Source organism: Callithrix jacchus, chromosome 15, assembly GCF_049354715.1.
Source record: "Callithrix jacchus isolate 240 chromosome 15, calJac240_pri, whole genome shotgun sequence".
In the NCBI taxonomy this organism is placed as follows: Eukaryota; Metazoa; Chordata; class Mammalia; order Primates; family Cebidae; genus Callithrix; species Callithrix jacchus.
The window spans coordinates 62,771,055-62,792,024 of record NC_133516.1 but is presented as its reverse complement, the minus strand read 5'-3'; the positions used below and the strand labels follow the sequence as shown (position 1 = coordinate 62,792,024).

At 38.5% G+C, this 20,970-nt stretch overlaps 1 long non-coding RNA gene across 39 annotated transcripts in view; it reads right to left on the bottom strand.

The window, feature by feature from the left end:
• Nucleotides 1-20,970, bottom strand: part of LOC103788313 (uncharacterized) — a 435,883-nt gene that overhangs the window by 155,891 nt on the left and 259,022 nt on the right. For 18 of the 39 annotated variants that reach the window (XR_013526947.1, XR_013526939.1, XR_013526948.1 and 15 more), the window contains one exon: nucleotides 17,455-17,546. The exons of 7 other annotated variants lie outside the window; for them this stretch is intronic. This is a non-coding gene — a long non-coding RNA (uncharacterized LOC103788313). Of the gene's footprint in view, nucleotides 1-17,032; nucleotides 17,147-17,454; nucleotides 17,547-18,652; nucleotides 18,718-20,970 lie in introns of all 39 variants that reach the window. 14 more of the 39 variants (XR_013526937.1, XR_013526933.1, XR_013526935.1 and 11 more) reach the window with 3 other exon arrangements.

Here is a 20,970-nt window from a genome sequence, read left to right as displayed (position 1 = left end):
ATATAAACATACATATACATGAATATACACATATACGTACATATACACATACATATATATGAATATACATATACACACAGACACATGCACACAGAGAGAGAGAGAGAGAGAGAGAGAGAGAGAGAAACATTTCAAGAGTACCAACTTTGTACCAGAATGACATCTGACCCTCTAGGTCTTTAGGTATATTATTTTATTTACTTCACTCCATACCCATCATAGTCCTGTGGGGTAAATATTACTCTCTCCATCTGACAAGAAAATAAATATAATGTCAGAGACATCAATTGTGTCCAAAGCCAAGACCTCAACAAATATTGGTCGACTACTTTTCAAGTTCATCATTCTGCCTCTGAGAGATTTAAAGCATTCTCACTGTAAGCCCCTTTCTGCCTCTTTAGCTTTACCTCTTTTCACTGTGCTGTCTGCCTCTCCTATAATCACACACTCTCCATTTTCCAAATGCAATGGTATTCTTTCTCCGTACCCCCCATGGCTTCCTACTCCTTGCCCTTTATACATGAAACTGTCCCTAAAACTGTCCCCTGACCTCTTTGATAAAGAGGAAGGGGGAAAAATGAGAATAAACCAAGCTGGCAGCATACTCAGTATTCACCAAGAAGTCACCCTGCTCTTGGACCTGCTTCCTCACAGCAGCACCTATTAGCTCAGAATCACACAGACACTGCCACAACATTATAGTACCTCTTAGCTGCACTATAGATAGCAACTAAGCATTGGGAAATGTTAAACTTTCCCTTTGAGATAAGCTTTCAGAGCCTGCATAATGGTGAAATTACTGACTTACCTGGTCTGAGGGACCCCACAAGAAGCTGGCTCACAAGCTGAAATGCTTACATTTCATTTCTCTTACCCTGACTAGTCAACAGCTCCAGTTTTTAAGGCCCTCACCCTTTATGATCCACTTTAAAAACCCCAACCCAGAACTTCTCAGGAAGATGGATTTGAGAGTCTACTCCTATTTCCTCACTTGGCTGCCCTGCAATCATTAAATTCTTTCTCTGCTGCAAACCCTGCTGTCTCAGTGTAATTGGTCTGCTACTGTGCAGTGGGCATATGAACTTGCTGGTCCTGTAACATACATGCTGCCTTCTCTACATAAAACTCTCTCCCCACTCATTTTTGCCTTGTATGCTCCTACTTATCTCTCAGGTCTTGCATAAACATAAATTTCTTCAAGAAGCCTCCCCCTAAGCCAAGTCCTAAAATGGTGGATGTTTTTGTTAAGCATTTGCATAGTATTCTGTCTTTCCCCAGTCTTTGCACAAGAAATGTCATATTTTATGAGCTACTACTAGTTATAGTTTGTTCTCCTTTCTCCATCCCCAAGATTTAACTTCCACAAGAGCAAGAATCATTTGGATCTTGTCCACTACTATGCTTGGTGCATACTACAAAGCCATAATACAAACATAATAAATATTGATTATGTAATTAGGTAGGAGTGAAAATATTTCTGCATTTAGTTATTGGGAAAGTTAAATACATTAAGTTATATAGTATAACAAATGAGTCTTAGAGCTTTCAACTGTTGATTAAAAGAAAAATGCTCCTTTAGTGTTTCCTTGTTCCAGGTATTTTCAAATGATATCTTCCAAGAGGAACTTCTGGGCTTGACACCGGGCAAGATTATATCATTTATTGTGAGCTTTGAGTTGTTTAGCTGGTGATAGGAACCTGCATGAAGTTTTCCTATTTCCTGAAGCTAATAGTGACAAAGAAGCCCATTTTAACTTCATTCTATTTCACCAGAGTTAATACCTAAAGAAACAGTTTATTCCAGCCCATTTGGTTGTCACTCTATGATCTAGGGGAATAAGGAGCAAATTTCACATAAACTATTGTGTGAAAGTAGAAGAAGGAAAATTTATGTTCTAGGACATAAAGATTCACTCTAACATCAGCACAAGATGTAGTATGTATGCTGATCAGGGCCTTGTGGCTCCAAAAACATAAAGGTAGTTTTTGAATACTAGCCTTCCAAAAATGATTAGACAAGATGACTGATTATTAAGATAAGTGATTATTAGAACATGAAGAGCAACGCAGTAATAGTGGTAATGATGGTATCAGTGATCATTTAAGAGACTACTTCCTATGTGTCAGATGCTGTGCACTGTATGCATTATGTGAATTATTCCTCACCATACCCCTCAAAGGCAGATACTACTGTTGTCACCATTTTACAGATGTGGAAACTGAGCTCAGAGAAAAGAGGAACTTCAAATCCACACATTTCTTACTCCAAATCTTGTGTTCTCAACTACCATGATAGTTCTTCCCATCAGTTCATCATGAGCACTGGCTTCCTATTAGAAGGTAATTACACTAAGAAGAATTGTATTTTATAATGTTTTTAATTGTATACATATTAATATGTATGGTTTGAGGGTATTATTTTTACAAAAGAAAATTTAAATGTTCAAGGAGTGATAGAAACGAGTAATGAACAAGGGTTGAATGAGTTCAAACAGCTTTTAGTAACCGGGAAGATTTATCCTCAACAGTAGTGCAAAGGAATAACCCTAGTCTAGAATATCTGGCTTTGCTTCTATGTAAGAGGCTACTGTGGCAACATATGAAAACTACCAGGCCTAGAGTCAGAGGATCCAGGCTTAAATTATGTCTCTGACTTAACACCTTATACAAGCATAGAAAGATAAGAAAACATCTACTACAATGTACTATCAGAAATTTTAAAATATCATTGTACAAAAGCTTATAACTCAATAAAAGTGAATTGAATCTGACTTCACGTTGAATCTAAGAAATGACATATTTCAAAGGAAAATCATTCTGGCACCTCTTTGCTGCACAGCAATATCACTGTTGTCAGCCAGCTGAATTATTTTACTGGAAGATGTTGGCAGATGATTAACAGGTTAAGGAAAAGTAACACTTTAGGTTTAGAGCAATGAAACCACAGTAGCTCCTCAGAACCAATTATTAAACAGCCTTTGGTATTTTCAAAACATAACATCATTGCTCTATCATCTAATACCTATTAGTCTAGATTTAAATTTTAATTAGTAATTGACATTTTCAAATGTCCTATCTTGTATCATAATTGATGTAAGTATATCTGAGAACAAGTATATTTTCAGAAGATGCTTAAGCTAATTTGAAGAATAAAATTTAATATGGGCAGTTGGTTAACCCCTCTTTATCTCTGTGGCAGCCTTTTGTCTATCACATGCCCCAAAATATGATTATCTTAACCCCTCTCCATTTCTCCATCAAATGTCTGATAAGGTATTTGGTGTTTTGTTTTAGTATGTAGCTAGCCACATTAACATAAGTATTTCTCTGCAAGTCACTTAAATCCTCCATTAGAGAGAACACCCTTTTCAATGAACAAAAAACGTATCACATATCTAATATGTACAAGATTCCTCTCCATCACTTGCTGATGGGAGGACAATAGGACCATTCACAAGTAATGTGTTAGAATTAGGAAATTCATTATATTGTAATCCACTCTAAACAAACCCAGCAAACAACTATGTGTAACAGTTGTTAATGGGATATAGCATCTATGTGTAACAACTGGTACCTGAGACAAGTAAAAGTCATGTTTATACAGATTTGTTAGAGAAAGTACATGTCTACATGAGAAGCAGAAAATAACTATTCATGCCCCAATCCATGTATCAACCCCCTGAAACAATAGTAACCACCAGACGGCCAGACATTCCAGATAGAGAACAGATGTGAATCCTCGATATAGTCTCTAGGTATTCTGCATGTGACTTACTCATTTTAGAATAACCAGATTAGGCAAGTGAAATGAAATTCAGTAGATGACAAATAGAATACCCTGTGGCCAAAAAAAAAAACTTTGCAAGTCCTCAGGCATATTTTAGGGAATCTTGCAAGACTAGAAGACTGTCAGCCACAAGTTACCTGGTTGATGTTTATTACTTTTTTATGTTAGCAATTTGTTATGTCTCTAAGTCTAAGCTAAGAGAACTTGCAAGATCAAGCATGGGAGTAAAGAGAACAATAAAATAAATATTTCATGGGTGTGACACCAAATAAATGTTTTCCTACATCTAATACATAATTCATGAAGATTAAAGGCATGCCCATAATCTTTTCTGAGACCTGTTTTAGTAATATCTAGGCTACTTCCAAATGTCCTTTGCCTGTAATAAACAACATGTGGCTTCTCAACTCTTTTAATTTCCAGATTATACTACCCTTAAGGCACTAATTCATTCTGATTTCCAAAGTGGGCTCCAATGTGATGTAACCTTACTCTTTTTCATAAAGCCAGTTCATTTTAAAACTAAATGTCATTTGTTGCACGCCTTTATTAAACTTCTCAGGTGAACAAACTCATGAATTGGAAAATAAATAGCCTTTTGTCTACCGCATGGCCCCAGATATGATCATCTTTAAAATGCTAAAACATTCAATGGTAGAAAGTAGTCAATGAGGCAAATATAGCTCTAACGTTCCATAACTGTGTAGTCCATTGACCCAGACAAACAACAACTGTTTGGATTTGTTCCAAGAATTTGTTCTCTTTCTCTCCAGGAGTGAAAACTCATGTGCATAAGAAAAACGGTCATAACTTTGGGCAAAAATTACCTGAAACTGTAGACTTCATAGAGGAAGACAGAATAGAGGATCAACACAGCAAACAGAGAGGAAGGTCTTGTAATGACAGCTGAGATTTCAATTCCCAAAGAAATTATCCAGTTCAGTTAAGATATGTGGTTCAGTGTTATCATTACCAACCACCATTCCCTTGGTGACCTCAGAGATTTGCCAAGAGACAGGCTGAGTGCTCTGTCTGCCCCAGAATAAATGCCTGCTCTTATCCCTGACAGATATACAATAGTTTTACTTGGAAAATATTTCTCAAAGAAGCAAGCACTCTCCAGAGAGCATCCCATGGGCAGCAAGCAAGTATCTATATTAAACATTTATCTGTTTAAACAAAGGGCAGCAAATGATGGGATAGGGCCAGCCTCAGACCAAAAGCCTCACACCTTTGTCACACACCGACAAAGGTGAAAAGCTACAGAATGGTGCCACTGAGACACAGGTGTATGGAGCAGATGTATCTCAAGTAATTTGCATGGCACTCCGGGATCACTGCAGACAGCAAAGATCAATGAAACTCACTGGAGTGGGCCATCTGCTAAGAAATAAAGACCTTCTTCATTCTTCAACAAGACCTCCTTTGGAACACAGACTCCCAAGTGACACAATTAGAACAGATCTCTTTGTATATTTATTTACTGTAATTAGAGGACTATTGGTAAGAAACACCAAGGGCAGAGAAAGGAAGAAATCAAGTCTCTCAATAAGCTTGCAGTCAGATCCTACCACCCCAATTTTATCAACTTACCTGGTGATCTAGCAGGGGCATGATCTTTAAATATAGGAGTGTTTATGCATCACCCATTGCATTATACACTGAAGGGAGCACTGTCATTAAGCACAACTCCAGTGACCATTCCCACCTTCATCAAAACTCAAGCACATACTAAACCCCAGGGACCCTTTGGCATCCCTGTAAGCTGCCACATGCTAATGGGCTCACTTAGAGACATGTTCATGTAAATCTGTATGAAAACTCAGCAAAGCACAATAAATATTCACAAGGAAAGGGAATTAGTAAAAATATAAAATGTTATCTAGAGAGATTGACCGAGGACAGCTCATTAAGAAACATGAAGGTCGTGTGAATGATTTTTTGGTTCTTTATCCTAAATGGGTAAAAACCTATTGAAGCATTTAAAATAAGAGGGTAGAGAACATAATTCAGTTTGCCAGTTTCAAAGATAGCTCAGGCTCAGTGGAAAGAATGGGTCAAGAGCACCAAGAGCCCCATGCATGTAGGGTTATGCCTTCCTTCTGAAGCTCATGTCAACAAATAATTAGTGCGCTTTTTTCTGAGTGTCTTTCCTACCTTGACTAGAAGCTCCATGAGGGCAATAACTCAAGTGCTAACACTATTTCTTGGCCTCTTCAAAGACCACTTGAATGAATAAAACTTGATTAATTAATAATCTGTTTATATGCAAAATCTTCAAAAAAGAAGTGAGAGGAGACTTGTTTTCTTACATGGGATTAACACCCACTGTGCAACCCATACAGATTCCCAATGTCTCTTCCCTGTGAAATGATTTTCCACGTTTGGGTAACCAGTACTGAATCATGTCTCTCTGGGAACCTCTACCTTGAAAGTAATCCTCCCTGCATTCTTTTCTCTTCTGCTTATAGGAGCCTTTGTTCCCATCACCTCATTAACCCCATGCCTAGACTGACAGATTGTCTCCTTGACCAAATTATAGACAGGCTCTTTCAAGTCTGGCTAAACCCCATGTTTGGGCATATTTCTTATGGGCCCAATTTAATAAGAATCTCACTAAGTCAGTTTGGCGAGAACTTACTACCCCTCAATATTTCATCACTCTTTATGAATAATTGATTTTCTTACCCTCCACCATTCCCCAAGCAATATTTGCTCATCTTGGCCTGTCTTCAACAAGAATCCTATTAGGTCAGTTTAGCCAGAATCCTCCTTGTCCCCAGTATTTCCTCTTAGTAATTTTCCATTCACTGAGCCCTACACCTTGCTCCTTGGCTACAAAATCCCATGTATCCTCATTGTATTTGGAACTGAACCCAATGTTTCCCTTATCACAAAGACTTAGTGTGGTGGTCTCTCTGCCTATCAAGACAGCGCCCTGAATAAAGTCTGCCTTACCATGCTTTAATAAGCCATATGCAAGAGGAGTTGTAGAATCTTCAAAGAGCCAAGTTAAATCTTACTCTTTTAGGGAAAAAAGAAAATTTTATCATTTCTGATGTGAAAATATAGCTCTGGAGGGAAAGCATTTGGATATATTTTAATATTAGAAAATGTACAGAATAAACTCTTACTAGAATCTTCAAGTAAGATATTCTGGACTCAGGATACACTCACCCCAATATCTTATATAATCTTCAGCACAACCCTATTCAACGAGAATCTTACATCATAAGCAACTGGTAGACATTTGTGGACCATAAGAAATCCGGGAACTGTAAAGCCTTTCAACCACCACTGATAATTTAAATACATATTTTACTTTCATGGGCAGTAAGGAAAGTGGCATTGTTCAGAAAGATTTCTAACAAGATTTAAAGAGCAAACAAAAACGTTTCAGGTGTAGTGTGAGGTAAACGAAGATTCCAACTATTAAAATCATCCCATTTCATGTAGAACTTTTGGTTTAGCTACATTTTTTCTTTATCAGTGAACAAGCTTATTTTCCTATCAGAAACAAATTCTTTAGAAATAATTTTTAAAATATGCTATAGACATAAAAAATAAAGTAGAAAGATAAAGATAAGTGAGATCATAAAGAAGTAAGAATGGAAGGAAAAGAAAGAAAGACATCATCATGGATTCAAAGACCTGTCAAAGCAATAGGGTGTTAAATACAGGGCGGTCCAAGGCCCTTATGCTCTAAAAAGAATTGCGAAGTTCACTGTCTGACTCACTACAACACTTTACTTTGGAATTTCCCTCAGCAGAAACCTTTGTTAACTGCAAAAATCCCTTTATATTTTCCTCCAGGTTAACCGAAAGTGTTCCAATGAAAATGTCTAATTTAATTTCACTAACAAGTGACTTAGGTGTCTTTGGTCTGTTAATATATTAACTGAGATCTACCACAATGTCAGTCTCGATTGCTTTTCATTTTGATAGCTGGCTTTCTGAAAACATTGCACAGAATATGCTAACCATTCCACTCACAAGGTTTGCTAACGTGAGTGAAGATTTACTGCTAACTCACAAGGTTTGCTAACGTGAGTGAAGATTTTTTGACCACGTATTTTTAATAAAATAATTTTTTAGAAAAAATAAAGCATTGGAAAGACAGGCTATAGGAAGCAAGTGACAGGTTTGAGGGTGTGGGAAACAGCTTTACTGATGTATAATTCACCTACTATCCAATTTACTCATATATAGTATACACCATCAGGCCAGGTGCAGTGCCTCATGCCTGTAATCCCAGCACTCTGGGAGACGGGGGCGGGTTCCTAACCAGCCTGACCAACATGGTAAAACCCCGTCTCTACCAAAAATACAAAAATTAGCTGGGTGTGGTGGTTGGTGGCTGTAATTCCAGCTACTTAGGAGGCTGAGGCAGGAGAATTGCTCCAACCCAGGAAGCAGAGGTTGCAGTAAACCGAGATCGTGCCATTGCACTCCAGCCTGGGCAACAAAGCGAGACTCCATTTTAAAATAATAAATAAACAAATAAACACCATCAATGCCTTTCAGCATACTCACAGAGTTATACAATTACCACAATCAATTTTAGAACATTTTCATTATCCCAGAAAGAAAAATCTCCTCTTCTGCTTCTCCCCTTCTTTTCCCTCTCCCCTCAACTCCTAGCAACCACTTATCTTTCTATCTCTATAGCTTTACCTATTGTGGACATTTCATATAAATAGAATCATACAAGATATGGTCCCCTGTGACTGGCTTTTGTCATTTAGCATGTTTACAGGGTTTATGCTAACATTTTAGCATGAATCAGTACTTTATTCCTTTGTATTTACTATTGTATATACCACATATCATTTGTCTATTTATCAGTTAATGGATGTCTGACTTGTTTCCACTTTTGACAGCTATAATAAACAATGTTCTATGAATATCCACGTACAAGTTTATGTGTGGACATATCTTTACATTTCTCCTGGGTGCATACTTAAGAGTAGAACAGCAAGTTTATATGGTAATGCTACGTTAATCATTAGAAGAGCTGTCAGAGTTTTCTTAAATGGTTATACCATTTTACTTTCCCACCAGCAGTGTATGAGGGTTCCAATTTCTATGTGAGAGGTTTTAACTCATGAACTCATATCCATGTTCAATATTTGAATCCTTTCTAAACTAGAGTTTTAGCAAAATGCTTAATATCTTATGAAATAACCTGTTTGCCCAAAAATTTCTCTTGGAACTTTTTTTCCATCAAACTCTACTTCTGCCTTTCTCCTTTAAAACCAGATCTATTAAATTATACAGAGAAGTACTTGGCTAAAAGACAAGCCAGGAAAAAAAACCAAACTGCTTTCTGTTTATTGCACAAATATTTCTTCTGCTAAATTAGACTCAAACATCTACCAACCTGATTCTGTGGAGTTTCATACTTTTATCTCAGGCTATGCTTAAGTTAGCAATGAAACTTTTGAGATTCCATATTTAGCATTTATATTATACCTGTTAAGTCATTTATTATTATCCACATAGATTTAAATACATACACACACACACACACACACACACACACACACGCACACTACAAGGTTTATTTTTCACCTCAACTTAAGGTTTCTATACTGTGATGCATCTGTTTGGTCACAGTTTTTTTTTTTTTTTAACATATCATTATTAGTTACAATGAGACAGTATCTAAATTCTTCTCTATCTCAAAATATCTTTCTTTCACCTGACATAAAAATGATTTTTAACTGTATATAGGAGCTCTTTTTCCAGTAATTACAGGTGCTGCTCCTGCTTCTTCTAATGTCCAGTATAGCAAAGAAGAAAATTCAGATGCCAGTCTAAATCTTCTTTCTTTGAAAATAACTCATTCTTTCTGTCTAGAAGATTGTAAGATTTCTTTTTTATGCTCAAAGCTGAAGAATTTTACTAAGTTTGTATTATTTCTTATTAATCCTGTCTAGAAATCTAGGAGATGTCACAATCTTTGATTCAAGTCTTTATCTCAAGGAGATTTTTTAAATTACTTATTTAATATGCCTCCACTATCATTTCCTTCTTCTCCCTCTGAGGGCACTATTATTGACTCATTAGAGCGCCTGGTTCTGACTTCCAACTATCTTACCTCTTCTACCATAATTTCCATGTGTTTGTAATATCACTCTATGTTTTGCAATATGTTTTTTATTTAATCATCAAGGGACCTGACTTGAGTCTCTATAGTATTCCTCCACTTTTCAATTAAATTTTCATTTGAAAGCCACACGAGTTGGTGTGTGTACATGTGTATATGTGAGCTTGTCTGCCATCATGAAATCTACCTGACTGTTCTGTCATTTGCTTGTTCAGATTGTTATCTAGCTCTTATAGCAGTTCTATTTTCTGAGAAGCCATTTATTTCCTTTGTGTTTTGCTTATGCTACCTATTTCTGGCTGCAAAATCAAATTTGGTATATTTACTTTCCCTTGCCTGCTCACTGTTGCTCTGAACTAACTCCACCCATAGGCAGGCTATATTCCAGCTCACTGCCAGTTCCATTCAAATGCAGCAGTAGCAAAACCCTCTACTCTGATTTTCTCAGCTACAAAAGAGTAATCTTCCTGTTTCAGCGATAACGCCATTTTTGCCCACCTATCTGGTGGTCCTGCAATCCTTTCACAAATATGAATGCCAAGGAGCCTTCCTGAGAGCCATCCTGAGGACATATGACCCCCATTTCAAAGAAGTTTCTAGATGCCCCTTGCCTCACTCTCAGGTTCCAATTTTTTTCCCCAGGGTTCTTGCAACAGATGCCCAATCCCTAAATACAGATAACAACTATCTCTTATTTACAAATATAGAGCCTAAAGCCTATTTCTCTCTTTTCGGTCCCTCCTACTGCTGGGCTGGTAATTTCTTAAGTCGGGAAAGGTAAAACTAATATTATTAACAGCAACAGCAATAACTAACATTTCTGGGACAATCAAGATATAAAATATAGGATAATAATAAACTGGTGGAGCATTCCATCAGGTACCTATTTATTCCTCATTAATCAGCTCAAATGTGTACAACAGAAATTTCAAAGCAGGTGTAATGTCTCTGCAAGTAAAATAAGGCAAAGAGTTGCAAGAAATTGTAAAATGACATGAAAAGATTTTTAGCAATTCACTATTAGGAGATTTAGAAAGGCTTCATACAATAGAAAAAAAATACAATCCAAGGTTCAGATTTAGAGGCTTAAAAGTCCATGGTAATCAGTGTCTTTGAAAGACCCAAAGCTTTGTTATCAGAGAAACCTGCAGTTGAATCCCCAAGACAGACTTTATTTTCTGCATCTTAAATTCCTCTTGTGAAATGGGAACCATAACACCTTCTACACAGGATCCTGCAAGGATTCAATGCAGAAACACTTTTTAGGACTTAGCATGTAGTAGGTGCCTAATATTATCAGCTTGTTCCCAGACCTAACCGAGGGTCGGGCTGCTTATTCTCGTGGCCCAATAACAAGATACATGTCAACTGTGAAAAAAAAGAATTTATTTCTGTAACTGGGTACAGGGAGAAAGCTGGGAAAATATCCTCCGACCAACTCAAAATTACTAAGTTTTCCAGAGCTTATATACCTTCTAATCTATACGTCTATATGTCATCTAAAGACATAAGTGATTTACTTTTTATCTGTAACTAAGATCGGAGTCCTGAAGACCTTCCTCTGGAGCCTCAATAAGTTTATTCAATCTAGATGGGTCCAGGTGCTGGAGTGATTACCCTTATCTTGTCTCCTGCTAAATCATGGAGGTTTGAGGAGTTCCTTTAGAACCACAACAAAACTTGTCTGCAGAGGTCTGAGGAGTTTCTTTAAACCCCCAGCAAGGCTTGTTTAATCCTAAATGGGTCCTGTTAAGAATTCCTTCATTATCTTATAATGCTTCAAGGCACAGGAAAGGCGGAGGCAAGACTCTTGGTGGGATTTTGTTACATTACAGCTTGTTTACACTGGCCCTGGCTCTTTCAGCTTTGAATATTTAACTCCACCACTCGTCAGTGCTGAAACAGCTGTCATGGAGGCCTGCCTGATCAGCTGTTAGTGAGACCTGGTCTGCCACGAACTCCCATTCTGCTTTCTTTCAAACTAATTTTTCAAATAAAGCCTCCCAGGAATAAGGGGTTTGCTTTGTCCTAACAACAGAACCTCTTTCTCCCCACATTCAACCTCAACACATGCACGAGAGTGTAAGCTCCCTGAAAGTGAGTGGAAAATTTTGTCTGGCTCATTTACAGTTGTGCTCCCAGCTCCTAGAATAGTCCCTGGCTTGTAGTCAGCATTCAGTATTTGTGGAATGTTCAACACTAATATCAGCAAATGTAGACCTTAGCATTCACTGTCTCGTCTGAGTATTACAATAGTTTCTTTGTTATTGCTTCCATTTTTTAGATGGGGAAACCAGGACTCAGCGAGGCAAAGCAACTTCCTAAAATGGCAGAGAAGAGGGAATGATGCTTTGTCTTCTTGTTCCAAATTTGTGCTCTTTGCCCTTGATTATACTGCCAGATACTATTCTCTGATGACTTATACCAGGGCATGAATGAGGCCCACTACAATGTCCATCTTTTTAAAAATAACCCATTCCAGTGGGTCAGGGAGGATCTGGGAGCCAAGTGGTGCAGAATGTACATCAGCAGCCGCTTAATAGTTCAGCATTCTCATTCCTGCAGCAGTACAGCAATGGCCTAAGGCAGCAAAGAAGAGAAATACTTCACAAAAGAGAATTAAAGTGTCTATATTCCAGGAGAAACTAGAGACTAGTACCATCATGATGAGCTCAGACACAAAAAGGTTACAGGACAAGTTGCTCCAGGCCAAATTTATTCATAGACCTGGAAGAAACTTTAGTCATTCTTTATGAAATGAGGAAAGCCAGTGTCTTTATTTTTCAGAAGAGGAAACTGAGTTCTAGAGAGGGTAAGACACCTCCTGCCTAAGATCACACAAGTTTCTGCAAGAACTGGGATGAGTAAACACAGGATTCTAATCTCCTAGATTATGAAATGGCACAGGAACCCCTCTTAGGGGCCTGCCATCCCCACCTCCCTCTAAGCATGGAAATAGAAAGTTTGCATCCGTCCAAGGAAATTCTAGGCACCAAACTAGCCCTGCAAGCAGCAACTAGAGAAGTAAACGAACAACCCCCTGAACATGAAGATAAAAGCTTAAATTATAGTCACCCAAGCAAATTAAAGTCTCAGGGTGCTGGGTTCCCTATGGAAACTAAAAGATAACATCTTAATGTATGTTCTTGGGTTTTTTTTTTTTTTCCTTTTGTTTTTAATTTACATTCCAGGGGACCATGAGCAGGATGTGCAGGCTTGTTACACAGGTAAATATGTACCATGGTGGTTTGCTGCACCTATCAATCCATCACCTTAGTATTAGGCCCAGCATGCATTAGCTATTTCTCCTGATGCTCTCCCTACACCACCCTCCCCAACAGGCCCGAGTGTGTGTTGTTCCCTTCCCTGTATCCATGTGTTCTCATTGTTTAATTCCTACTTAAGAGTGAAAACATGCAGTATTTGGTTTTCTGTTCTTGCATTAGCTTGCTGAAGATAATGACTTTCAGCTTCATCCATGTCCCTGCAAAAGACATGATCTTATTTGTTTTTATGGCTGATTAGTATTCCATAATGTATATGTACCACATTTTCTTTATCCAGTCGATCCTTGATGGGCATTTGGGTTGATTTCATGTCTTTGCCATTATGAATGGTGCTGCAATGGACATACATGTGCATATATCTTTATAACAGAATGATTTGGGTATATACCTAACAACGAGATTGGTAGGTCAAACGCTATTTCTAGTTCTAGATCTCTGAAGAATCACCACACTAATGAATTCTGGAATTCATTAGTTCCACAATGAGTGAACTAATTTAAACTCTCACCAACAGTGTAAAAGAATTCCTCTCCTTCCACAGCCTCACCAGCATCTGTTGTTTCTTGACTTTTTAATAACCGCCATTCTGACTTGCATGAGATGGTATCTCATTGTGGTTTTGATTTGCATTTCTCTAATGATCAGTGACGTTGAGGCTTTTTTTCATATATTTGTTGGCCTCTCAAAGGAAGACATTTTGAGAAGCGTCTATTCATGTCTTTGGCCCACTTTTTAATGATGTTGTTTGGTTTTTCCTTGCAAATTTGTTTAAGCTCCTTGCAGACTATGGATATTAGACTTTTGTCAGACAGATAGGTTGCAAAAGTTTTCTCCCATTCTGAAGATTCTCCGTTTGCTCTGATGATAGTTTCTTCTGCTGTGCAGAAGCACTTTAGTTTAATTAGATCCCATTTGTCAATTTTGGCTTTAGTTGCAGTTGCTTTTGATGTTTTCATCATGAAATCTTGCCCATGCCTATGACCTGAATGGTATTGCCTACATTTTCTTCTAGTGTTTTTTTTATCGTTTTGGGTGTTACATTTAAGTCTTTAATCCATCTTGAGTTAATTTGTTTTTTAGAAACCAAGACCCTCTCCAGATGGAAACTGCTGACTGCTGTCACACTGACCTCAGACAAAAGGAAACTGAGGCCTGAATGGACTGCTATTGTTTGTTGTAAATTTCTTCACGAGGGGCCTGAAGAGATAGTCATGACTGCAGGCCATCAATCTTGCTAACCTGACCACTCTGACACAATACATTATGGCTGTGACCTCTCGCTTAGCACCCCATGATGGTTAATAGGTTTCCTTATCTTAACTAATATTGGTTAAAGCCAAACCTTAACATCCCTTTCTGCTGCCCCCATGTTTTTAGACAAAGCCTTCCTCCCTTAACCAACTGCAAATTAAAGAATCTCTGAATCCACCTATGACCTGTAAGCCTCTGGTTCAAGATATCCCAGCTTTTTGGGCCAAACCAATCCATAACCTCCATGAATTAATTATGATTTTGCCTGTAACTTCTGTTTTTCTGAGATGTACCCATGCCTTAAAAATCCTTGCTTGTAAGCCATTTGGGAGTCCAGCTCCTAAACAAGAACTGCCCATTCTCCTTGCTTGGTGCCCTGCAATAAACACATTCCTTTCTCTCACTGCAAACCTCAGTGTCAGTGTTTGGCTTTGCTGAGCTAAGTGAGCAAACCTAGGTTCAGTTCTGCAACAATTATGATATAATCATCATAATTAGAGTCATGATGAAGATGAAGATGTGTTGATGATGATGATGGTGGTGGTGGTGACATCTCTGCAATCCTATATTGAATGTTTCCTAAATGTCAAGTTCTATGTGATAATACATTTTATCTTATTAAATCATCTATTAGTTTCATTAATTCTATAAGCTTCAATTTAAAGTAAGTTGGGGAAAAAAACTTAAAGTCACATAGCTAGGGAGTACTGAAATCAACGTACTTTCCTATTCTGTATTAAACAATTCTGAGAGCAAGCAAAAAAAAAAAAAAAAAGGAATTATTTGCTTTAGAAAATCTTCTGGAAGACAATGAATTAACTAAATACTATATATTTTGAAACTATTAGCTTGCTTTTCTAGACTTTTTCAAAATCCTCACCTCACTTTATGCCACAAACTCTGCCCTTTCTTAACCAGTCCCCTACCTTACAAGGTCAGCCTAAAAATCACCCAGCACCAGTGCTAATGTACATTAAGTACCTTCCTATGATCTGTTTCTTTCAAGACAGGATGAAAGCTCTTTTAAGCTGGTGTCCTCCTTACTGCAGTAAGTTTGATAAACTGGCTTTACTTGGTCAGCAGATTACTCAGGTGGTTTTGCAAGGCACTGGCATAAGCACATGGGAGAACTGGAGCTCAAACTCAAGTGTGCTGAACTACAAAGTCCATGTGTTAATCATTACAGTACTATCCTCTTCTTCAAGAAAATGCTATCTCATAATCCAACTCAAATGCCATGTATTTTAGAAACTTTCCCAATTATCCAAGCCATATTCAAAGGCTCCTGCCTCATATTCCCCATAACTTCTGTTGGGAATAGCAAATACTTCAATATGTATACGCATACACTCACTGCCAATAGACTGTGCATCATGACAGCAAAAATCATGTCTTCTTTCATTCATTTTCTCAGCAAATATCTATGAGAACTTACTCCATGCCACGTTCTGAGAGAGGCATTTATTCAAGACTGTATTTCCATCATCTCAACACACAGAAGGCATTTTATCAATATTAATTTTAAAATAAATGGTATAATTGAATTGACAGATGGGGCTATAAAATCATCCTACTTTTTAGAAACAAGCTGAAGACATCCAGTCTTGAGCAGGCTTACCTTTCCTACCCTGAAAATTCTTGCAGACCCCAAGGGAAATGAAATGAAAGGAGAAACACATTATATTTTTCTCCTAACACAAGAGAGGAAGCTAATGGATCTGCACAGGAGTATAATAGAAAAATAGACTTTATTTCATTTCTTCCTATTAGGAAGAGGTTACAGCCCAAAAATTTGGGAGAAGAAATTCATATGAGCCTGATGACATTACTGAGTAGCACTTTACGGTGGCCTTGATAGTTGGATGTCTTATTTCTCTCTTCATTCAGAGACACTTGTAAAGTCAGTTACTGGGCTTTCAGTCTTAGCCCAAGCCTCCACCCTGCACTCGTCTACATAGACACAGGAAAATGAGGCAACCAAATGTCAGGCGAGCGCTTAAGTCATTGGTCTCTCCAATTCCTTCAAATGACTATAAAGGTAATTAGTAGGAAAAGACATCCAGTGCTAGAGACAGAATAATAGGACAGAATACTCTCAAGTTACCAAAGAGAACATTGCCAAAATTTTTATAGGTCTGTAGTTCTTCCTTTCTTGCTTCTGATATTCATGATCATAAATGAGGAGGCTAAACAAAAACCTCTCAAGATGAAAAATTTCAAAGAATATTGTCTCTATCCCCAATCTCTTAGAACACAGTGGCCAATGGTGCCGAAGATACTAGAAAAAGTGTTAGGCAGTGTCATCACCCTTACCCCAAATATATCTTCACACTAAAACCTCAAGTAGACAGGAACAAGCAGCTCAAAGCATCACCACCTCTTTCCCCCACTCAACAGGCCAGAGTAACCACCAACTGCCTTTCTTACACTATACCAGGATTGAGACAAGGTTATGTTTACTAGGCTAAGGGAAGAAGAATCTCATTGGGTATGAACAATGGAAACGCAAAGACGAATGTATTAGGGTTCTCTAGAGCGACAGAACTAATAGGATAGATGTATGTATACAGGGGAGTATATTAAGGAGTATTGACTCACACCATCAGAAGGTGAGGTCCCACAATAGGCTGTCTGCAAGCTGAGAAGCAAGGAAACCAGTCCAAGTGCTGAAGCTGAAGAACTTGGAGTCCAGTGTTCAAGGGCAGGAAGCATCTGGCATGGTAGAAAGATTTAGGCTAGCAGGCTAAGCCCGTCTTTTTACATTCTTCTCCGTGCTTTTATTTTGGCTGTGCTAGCATCTGATAAGATTGTGCCCACTGAGACTGAGGGTGGGTTTGCCTTTCCCAGTCCACTGATGGAAATGTTAATCTCCTTTGGCAACACCCTCACAGAAGCACCCAGGAACAATAAATACTTTGCATCCTTCAATCCAATCAAGTTGACACTCAATATTAGCCATCACAAAGAATAAATCTCAAAACAAAGAAATCACAAAAAAACACACACAGCAAGAAACTCACCCAAAATTCAGTGGAAATAACAGGGATTTAAAGATCTGTACTGACTCCAGCTTCTGTTCGGGATGCAGTCCGCAGAAAAGGCATTGCATGTTCTGGCACAAGAAAAGACAGACTCAGGACCACTGGCAAATTCACAACTTTCTCCAACAGTTTAGAGGGCGAATTAATACAAAATTTAAGGAAAGACAGGCACTGCAAGGAGAGAAACGGCAGAACACTACCATTTGCTTACCTGGGACAGACATTTTCAGAAACAGGTAAGAATTATTTATCTAAAATACTTAACAAATTGGTAAAGGCTGAGTGTGGGCTAGTGAAAGAATGTAGATCCCCTGTGTAACCCCTAGGGGTAACAGATAGATATAAGGGGAATTTGCACCTATATGTAAGCTTTTCTCCTAGGAAAAAAAAAAGGCCAGGGTCTTGAGAAAGCACTCTTTGGAAGGAAGGAAACAGCAGCTCCAAGAGAAAGGCTAGAAGCCTCAACACCCTGCTCAGAACATTAATTTCTTGAAGGCATGAATAACCTGAAGGCAGTTGAAGCCTTCAAGTGGTGGGGCATGGTGAATAACACACACTGGCATCTGGGCGCATCATTACTTCTGTGGACCCTCGGCGCTTCTGCCTTTGTGGGGCTCTTCCTTCATAAAACATATATATCAAAAATTATATTTTACAGCTTTGTTGGTGTAAAGATGAATATAATTTGGACTGGATATGTTATCCTACATTTTTTATGTAGAATTTTTTTCTTATGATTGCATTTTTTCCTATGATTCTAAAATAAAGTTAAAATATTTAGGGGGAGTTCTAAAAGTACTATGTGCCCAAGACACTGTGCCCCACTACTAGGACTAATGAGGACATCTGCTCTGGTCATTGACTTTAGAGTACTGGGAAAATAGAGCAGAAAATAGTCCTCTGCTCTCCCAGGAGCAGCAGATCTACAGCTGGGGATGCAGCAGGAGCACTGAGAAAGCTACATCAGAGACCTGGGAACAGGTACCACCTGAGGCGGAGCCTTCACCAGAACCAAAGAACTCCCCACTCCAACACTACCAGGCTAACAATATGGCTAGCAACAGTGGCATGCAGGCAAGTGCATGGAACAAAACCTTCTCTGAGAGAAAAAGCAAAATGATAGGATAGAGAACAGATCAGTAGTTGGCAGGAGTTGGGAGTCAGGGGAGATACTGACCCCAAAAGAACAGCATGCGGGGGCTTCTTGTGAGTGGTGGAAACTGTTCCATATGTTGATTGTGGCTGTAAATACAGGATTCTATGAATTTATCAAAACTCAAACATTTTTTCCCCAAAAGAGTGAATTTTACTGCATATTAATAAATAGATTGAATATGCAAATAGAAAATTACCTGGTAATTTTATGTAAAAATTTCATCTAAAATTTTTTACATAAAATAGAACTTTGATCCAAAACTTGCAGCAACCTGCCCAGGAAACGAACCCCTTATCTACAATAAACAACTCATGGTGCCGACCTTGTATAAAGCAGGCTTGCAGAAAACCAGCTTGCTATGTCTTGCAACAATTCAGGAAGCTAAACAATAACTTTTGTGGTAGTCCAAAATGGCCAAGACTTGATTAAATTCTTGTCTCTATTTTCAACTTAGGACCAACCTGAGAAAGCCAAATAGGTACTTCTCACCAACCATGTAGGGTTCCCTGCTTCTAGTTAGCCTGCCTCCTGCTCCCTGATGCCAGCAGCCTCTGATCATGGCATGCCTGAAGCCTTCTTTTTCCACTTTAGCAAAGCTTTTCCCTCTCTCTGCCTGCCTTTGAGACTCTGTCCAATGGAGACGATGGTGACTGACTCCCTTGCTATAGCAAGCTCAGAATCAACAGACTTTGTTTTTCTCATTTGGTTGGTCTTTATTTATTTCTATAAAATTTTAAATAGCAATCACTAGAAATGCACTTGTACCTGTTTCCTAATTTACTGAGCTAAACTTAACATCCTAGCTCCTGCAGCACTTATGCATGCTGCCATTTCCACATGGCTGCCAATCAGGAAGAAAAAATGCTAACAGAAAAGATAAAGGCACCCCACCAATGAAATGTTTAAATAGATATTATTAATGTAAGCACTGTTTATGACTGAGACAAAGTGAGTTTAGGGGAGAATACAGAACTTTTAAATACTTTAAATACATTCTTATTGTATTGATTGTCCAAATTCCCCTGTGTTGCAATTCATTTACTGTTTGGATAAAGATATAAAGTAAAATTATTAATGTGCTTTTGCCATAAATAATTAACCTCATCATGGGAAAATGTTGGGAAGCTGGTTTTAAAAATGCTTCCGCTAATAGTAATTGATATTTATCTCTTCTGTCTTTTTAACTATTAAAGGCTGCTCATAACACTTATTACTGTCACTAGGAGAGAGAACACTTAATTCATCATAATTCCAGATGATTTATATGTAGATTGTGAAAGGGGCAGTTCTCCTCTTCTGCCATTCATAAAGTGGTAAGCTTCCAATGAATCACTCAGCAAAGATTTCCATTCAAGTGCTATCCTCTTATGTTATAGCTTAAAGGAATAGTTCCTCAGTACACTGATTATAAATCAAATCCCCATGTTTGTGATTGGACCCATGTGCTGTTCATCAAAAGATTTCAGACTCAAGTAAGTATCCTGCTCTCTACTAATTCCGTTCAGGAAGGCGAGCTTCCCAAGTCATCACTGGGATAACTGTATAGACAGAGTCACTTTCCTGATAATAATCCACACTTTGCTGGCTCTCACCCTCACCTGTACAAACAGAATCTCAGTTACCTGTAAGGACTCACCATGGGAGTCTGGAGCCCTCACAGACTCTCTCACAAGTGCTCAAGGACCAAGCTCAGCTACTGTCACCATAAGGCAGCACTCTGTCCCCTCTCCTGATTCAGCCCTGTCCTCTGCCTAGGGAGACATTCAAGAGAATCTCTTCACTATCACTGCTGGTGAGACTCACCATTGGATAATAACACCCATACCAAGAACATTCCATCTAGCCAGGGCTCCCTAGGCCACCAATCCTCAAGGTAATAGGGGGCTTTCTCCACCTCAGGGCTTTTCTCCCTATTTTGATTCACATGAAGGTTGAATGCATCCCATACAAAATTTGTGTGTTGAAACTTGATGGCCAATGTGATAGCATTAAGATGTGGGGCCTTAGAGAGATGATCAGGCCAGGAGGACTTCTCCCTCTTGAATGGGATTTAAATCCTTATAAGGAAGGCTTCACAGAGCCCTTAGCCTTTTTTCCCCTTCTGGTTCTTCCACCATGTGAGGACACAGTGTTCCTCCCCTCCAGAGGACACAGCAACAAGGCACCCTCTTGGGAGGAGAGACTGGGCCCTCACCAGAAACCAAACCTACCAGCATCTTGATCTTGGACTTTCCAACCTCTAGAACTGTGAGAAATAAATTTCTGTGTTTTATAAACTACCTAGTCTACAGTATTTTGTTAAAGCAGCACAAACAGACTAAGATGCTGTGTCATCTGTT